We start from the raw sequence: 6,542 nt of genomic DNA, 5'->3' as shown, positions 1-6,542 counted from the left end.
GATTTGAGATATTCTGAAGCGAACTGTGCAGATGTGCTTTGCCCTCAACTAGTTCTGTTTTGAATTCAGTCACACCATTTCCCCAGCAGGGGGCAACAGAGCTCTTTACACTTTCAGGAGGAGTCAAACGCTCCCAATAAATATCAGGCACACATGTTCTCCATATCCTTCTTTATCACTGTATGCAGCTTGTCTTTCACTGACCTCTGACAGAAGACACTGTGTAACTGTTGTGCTCTCTGTGTCAGTGTAAGGCACACACTAACTCACTACACACACAAACATTTTTCCCACAATGCCAGCGTCTGACAGCTGTTTTCTGGGGACTATTTGTTCTGGCATTTGAGGTTGTTGTCTTTAAATTGCCTCATTTCAGGTATTTAAGATCTTGCTCCGTGCGTGCGTCTCCTCCAGAGATAATAACTAGTTTTGTGCACCTGCCATCTTTTCTAAGCCCTTAACGTGGCAGGTGAGATGGCCCTCACGTGTTTTCATGTCACAAGGGTTCAATCTGGTGCTGCAGGTAAACAACCAAAACAGCTTTGTTCAGATGAGATGTAACATGAGTAAGAGAAAAGATGCAGGTGCATTATTTTTCTTCTTATGTTTCTTTTATGTCGTATGTGGGTGCAGTAGGATTTTCTTTCTCATGTGACGTCAATGTCTGTTTACCGATTTACATTTTAATAAAAAAATAATACATGGAAAGAGCTGGAAACCAACCTCTGTGAGGCTGTATTTAGTGGGAATTCTTCTGAGGGATCCCAAAGGAAAAAAGCTAACAATCAGGGAATTCATCAGCTGTGGTCTGATAAGTTAGCCTCTTGGGGTAACTTCTAATGTATCAGGGTTTCTGGGGTGGCCTGCGGGTGTCCAGATAACAGATATCTGGGGCAAGACTCCACAGAGCACTGATCTTTTACAGTCCAAATACGAATGTAGATAAAATCAGACAAGAGTTAGTGGTTTCAAGATTACTCCCTGCACAGACCTGCATGCAGCCAAAGGCCAGACATACTAGGTATACACTACTCAGAGTACTAAATGATATGGAAATTTCTAAGATCCCCATTGATAAAATCTTATCCCATCCATCCATCCATCCATCCATCAGCTTCCGCTTATCCTTTTCAGGGTCCGCTGGAGCCTATCCCAGCTGTCATAGGGCGAAAGGCGGGGTACACCCTGGACAGGTCGCCAGTCTGTCGCAGGGCTAACACATAGGGACAGACAACCATTCACACCTAGTGACAATTTGGATTAATCAATTAACCTATCCCCACAAGCTGCATGTCTTTGGACAGTGGGAGGAAGCCGGAGTACCCGGAGAGAACCCACGCAAACACGAGGAGAACATGCAAACTCAACACAGAAAGACCCCGGCCTGATGGAGGAATTGAACTCAGGACCTTCGTGCTGTGAGGCAACAGTGCTAACCACCGTGCCACCGTGCTGCCCAAAATCTTATCCCCTGCTCACGTATTCTGTGTATTCATTTGAAGATAATATCTGATAAATAATAACTGATACCAGCTTCTCAAATGTGAACATTGGTGCTTTTTTTTCTTCAAATCTCTGAGCCTTTGGTGGTGTTTTTACTTTTTTCTGAATCATTAGAGGCCAAACGGTGGATTAGTAAAGACTGATAATGAGTTTCAGGTAGCTAAACTAGTGATCAGTATTAATTCCCTGGAAAGCAAGAATTTAACTGCAGTTTAGTTCTACTGAGTCATGCTGTGAGTGCACAAGCAAACAGAGGAAGAAAGCAGGCTTTCTCTGAATCTCTGTCATTGTCCTGATTGCTGGTGACATTTTTTTTAACCTTGCACTGGGCAGTTTTACTAGTATACCGTGTCACATGGGTAAAAAGGAATCAGCTGTTGTGTTATCTACAAACTGCTGCTCGACGTGCAGACTGACACGAGATCATCTGCTTAGGCACATTCGCTGCTCTTCATAGATCAATAAGCACACAAGCCTGCGGCGTTTGTCAAAGCAGCTGAGCTCAAAGTCGACGTTCCCACAAACCCAATTACCTTGTCACCGTTGAAGCCACTCTAGATAGTTATTGACACACGCATTTGCCAGCGTTTCTGTGGATGAGGTTCACAGTCGTGAGGCTATACGTCACAGCGCTTCCCGTGTCTTTGTCGTGCTCCACGGGGAAACAGCCTCGGAGAATTGCTATAATAGCTGCATGCTGTGTTTATAGGATGCTGCAACAATCAGTTAAGTTTTTCATCACTTCAGGTAGATTTCATTCAAACTGCTTATTCATTTTTACGTGCCTCTTTGAATTTTTCATGGTAAACTTATGATACACACTCTTAAGACTTCCATCCTTGTGGTGAATAAGCACAAACTCAACAGCCAACCAATGATATGTGACACACGGTCATAGCTACTGGGTCAGAAAGGGAAGCCAGTGAAGAAATGCTTTAAAACTGGATTCTTTCTCATGGTCAGCGAGGGCCAGTTTAGATTTGATCAAAGTCTGAGAAGTTTAGTATTTCAAAAAAGTTTATCATGTCTGCCATTTAGAGTCAAATACATGATAATGTAGGACGTGTTTAATGACCAATGCTGCCTCCATGTGAACGTGCAGTTTCTCCAGTCAGACATCTGGTTTAGTATCACAACAACAACACGATGTCACAACGGTGACGGCATGCATGTGTGCGGATGTTTCGCATTGCAAAAGTGAGAACTGCATCAGATACAAAAATATTATTATTACTATTATTACTTGCAAAAATAAGTGTACGTGACAAAGGTGGTGTGGTTCATCATTTTCATGTCAGTGATGAAATTGAAATCAAAATAATGCGCCTAGCTCACAGAACAAATGAAGGAATAACGAACAAAGTAAATCTTTTTATTATCTTTTTAATAAGATCGTGGGAAACTAATAATGATAAGAAGAAGAAGATGACAAAGAAGAAGAAGAGTAGAACAAAACTTTTAAGTCACAAAAAGTGTTGTATAGTAATTTGTCTCATCTCCACTGCAAGGAGTGAATCATGAGGTGCTGTCAGGATGTTTGGTGAAAACTCCATATTCTCTGATAAATCAGAAAGACCAAGCATCCGTTCAGTTTATGGTAAAAACCACAGAGGAAGTATAACCCAGGCTTACAGCACACCTTGTTTATGATTTGTATTTTCTGCTGTTTTTGCCTAAAACTGCTTTCATTTTGATTTTATTAACATTTCAGTAAAAAGGGGAATGCTACCAACAGCATGCCGGATACTCTGACACTCATACGTGTAGCAAGTTTAGGTCTCCAGTGTGACTAATTTGCAACTTTGGACCATACCAACAATGCCATGAAACACTGAGGAGTCGGTTTTCTTGGAAATGTAATGGTAAAAGAACCACATGGGGGTTTACCTCACTTAAATAAGTCAGCATTATTATTGCTAATGACCTCTGTGCTTTAAGTTCCTGCTGGCTTTATGTATGTCACATGAAATAATGCAGAACACATGTTGAATTATGGTCTCATGTCTCAGTCTAAGAGTCCATAAGTGTTTATGATGATTTAACAAATGGCCACAAAGTACAAAGCAGTTTATTTGCAGTAGCCTATTTTCTCCTACTTTACAAACCAAATAAATGAAAAAAAAAAAGAAGAATATTGTGCTGGGTTGGTCACCTTGGTAACCTGATAACCATGCCTGCAGCTCTTTGTTTTTACACCACTCCAGCGGGTTCAACCTCTGATGGCAGAGCCATTAATCACCACTCACACAGCAAGTATGTTTTAGAATCAGCATGCTGACTCACTTCCAGTACAGCACTCAGCGCTCTAATAATCCGGTTCCATGCTCTAGCAGAGCTCCACCTCTTTTGTTCTGAATTATGTTTCACCTTCCTGACATTAAAAGCTTTCCACTTAAAACGATCCGTGCTTTGGAGACACTCATACAGAAAATACCTGGTGAAGCCTCTCCTGTGCCAGCTCATCCAGGTGTGGGATCTATATGTGTCAACAGTCTGTAATAATTAATAATCCTGCATGCTTAGTGAACAGATTGCAGACATATAAACTGAGCCTGTTGTGTCTGTTTGATCATATATGCATTGCATCATTACAGCCAGGGTACTTCTGGTCACAAAACCAGTGAGTTTCCACCGAGTAAAGACGCTTCATGTCGGGAATTAAAATGCGTTGAAGATACCACTGATGTAATTTGAGGCCAGCAAGTTTGAACTCAGTCCAAATTCCTCAGATCCCTCAAGTTCTCTCTTAACAGTGGTCAAAGGGCCCAGCCAGTGCATATGGCATTCGTTATTGCAGAGTTTTGTTACTCACTTGCGGTAAATACTCATGTTAGTCTTTACTTGTGAATCCGCTGACGGCCAAAACAACTTTTTCCCACCTAAAATCAAGCAGACGAAGAAAAGTGAAGGAGAAGAATACCAAAAGCTTAAGAAGTTTAAGAAGAGTTTTTACCCATTTGATGATTAGTTTAAGATCAGGTTTTTATGTCTTTAAAGTAAGTGAACCAAATATTTGTCTAAACATTGATAGCATCTCTATCTGTGCACTGATGAGCTGTGTTGTTTTCACTGATGTCCTGTTTGGGGCGGGGGCAGCTGCAGTTCAGGAGGTAGAGCAGGGCATCTGCTACTTGGAATATTGGTCGTTTAATCCCCGAGTTTGCCTCCAGTCTCCAGTCTGCATGCTTGAGTATTCCTGGGATAAGATTCTGAGTTGCTCGCCTATGCCTTCATCAGAGTATGAGTCTGTGTGAATGTTGTCTTGTGTGAATTGGTGTGAACAGGTGAATGATGCATGTTGTATAAAGCACTATTTAAGAACCATTTACCATCTTTACACCTTCTGTGTTATTCAGATGATGTGTTTCTATTGTAAACTGGTTGGGGGATTTATTTCAAAACTAGATGCATCACTATGAATTTCAGCAGTGTTTTCTTTCACATTTGTGATCTCTGTCATCAAAGAAAGATTTAGCCCTGCACTCCATGTTTTCGGTCAAGGTCGCTTCCCTCGCCACATTGGTGACCTGTCCGGGGTGTATCCTGCCTCTCCCCGATGACAGCTGGGATAGGCCTGAGCCCCCTCCGCCCGGCCCCACCCATTACGGCCCTGAAATTGAGAAGCGGAATAAAATGGATGATGGATGGATCGATTACGGGCTGTGGAGAATGATAAATCAGATTTGGACATGCTTTTTACATTATTACACTGAAAATGATTTTCCGAGCTTCTTTTAAATCTGAGTGGCGCATCTTTGAGTGTTTTAGCTTAGCTGAGGATGGACTTTTTACAATTAATATCATTTCTTTGATGAATGGTAGATGTCTTTCTAACCAAGCAAAGAAACTGTTTTATCAAATTGCTAATCAAATAATAATTGTTTTCTTTTTCAACTTTTTTTTTAAACACGCTGAAAGTAGCAACTAGAAACAAAGTATCGATCCTATCGCACTAATCTGATATCAATACCAGCATTAATGTCGATACTATTGATATTTGATTTGATGTCTATCAGTAATATTTTAAGCTTCTTTGCTCTTCTACTTCTAATATCTAATGATTTATTTTACGTTTATTGAACAGCTTTAGTTAGTTTCAGATTTCTAAACTATAAATTAAGTACAGATGACACCACATAATGATTTCTGAGACTACACCCATCTTCATCATCAGCTCTACTTTTTTTAAAATCTTGACAACCGCAGCTGTAAAGTTTCCTAAATGCTTCTTGCAAACTTGTGACGCAATCGTAATCTGTCAAAATCTGACCACAGACGAGCAGAAAGAAACAAACACAGGAACAAGCAAAGAAATACCACACACACACACACACACACTCTATAGCACTCTGCGTAAAAGATTACTATCAGATTAATGGTACCCAGCATAATCTAGAGTTACTGAAACAGGCCCTACAACTTTCAGTATCACTGACGATTACTCATTTATCGTCACTAAAGAAAAAAGAAAATTGAGGCATGAAGGTATTTCTGGCTTTCATTTAAGACATCATGATTCATCTTAACTTTCTTTGTCCACCCATCTGCATGCAGTCAAACACATGGCAAAAAATTTTATTGTTTGGGTCACAATGCACACGTATTCTACACCATATCGGTTATAGCCAGAAATTTGTTACTTAAACTTCTAGTTTTTTTGTATCTCTTATTTTGTGCACCAAATATTGATCCTAATACGTTAAAAACAAAGTAAACCTCTCTGTCTGTTTTGATAACAGATTTTTTCATTCATTCATTTTCCACAGAAGTCCCGTCGGCCCATATGTATCTACTTTATTGGATCTCCATATACTCTTTTGACTAAATTAAATTAGATATAAATGATGAATGTCCACCCAGCAAAATATCGTCCACAGGGTTGAATTCAAATTAAATACTGCTGAATACTGTATGTGGGTAAGATGATGTGTTACAGCATGAGCAACAGTTAAAAATTAAGTCCATCTGTTCCCTGAAATTAAGATGGCAGTGTTTGAATTTACAGTGACTGAAAAACAAATGAGTTTTTCTCCACTTAA

This window comes from Haplochromis burtoni, unplaced genomic scaffold, assembly GCF_018398535.1.
Source record: "Haplochromis burtoni strain Fernald_Lab_line unplaced genomic scaffold, NCSU_Asbu1 Contig_199, whole genome shotgun sequence".
In the NCBI taxonomy this organism is placed as follows: Eukaryota; Metazoa; Chordata; class Actinopteri; order Cichliformes; family Cichlidae; genus Haplochromis; species Haplochromis burtoni.
Note: the sequence above shows the minus strand (reverse complement) of the source record.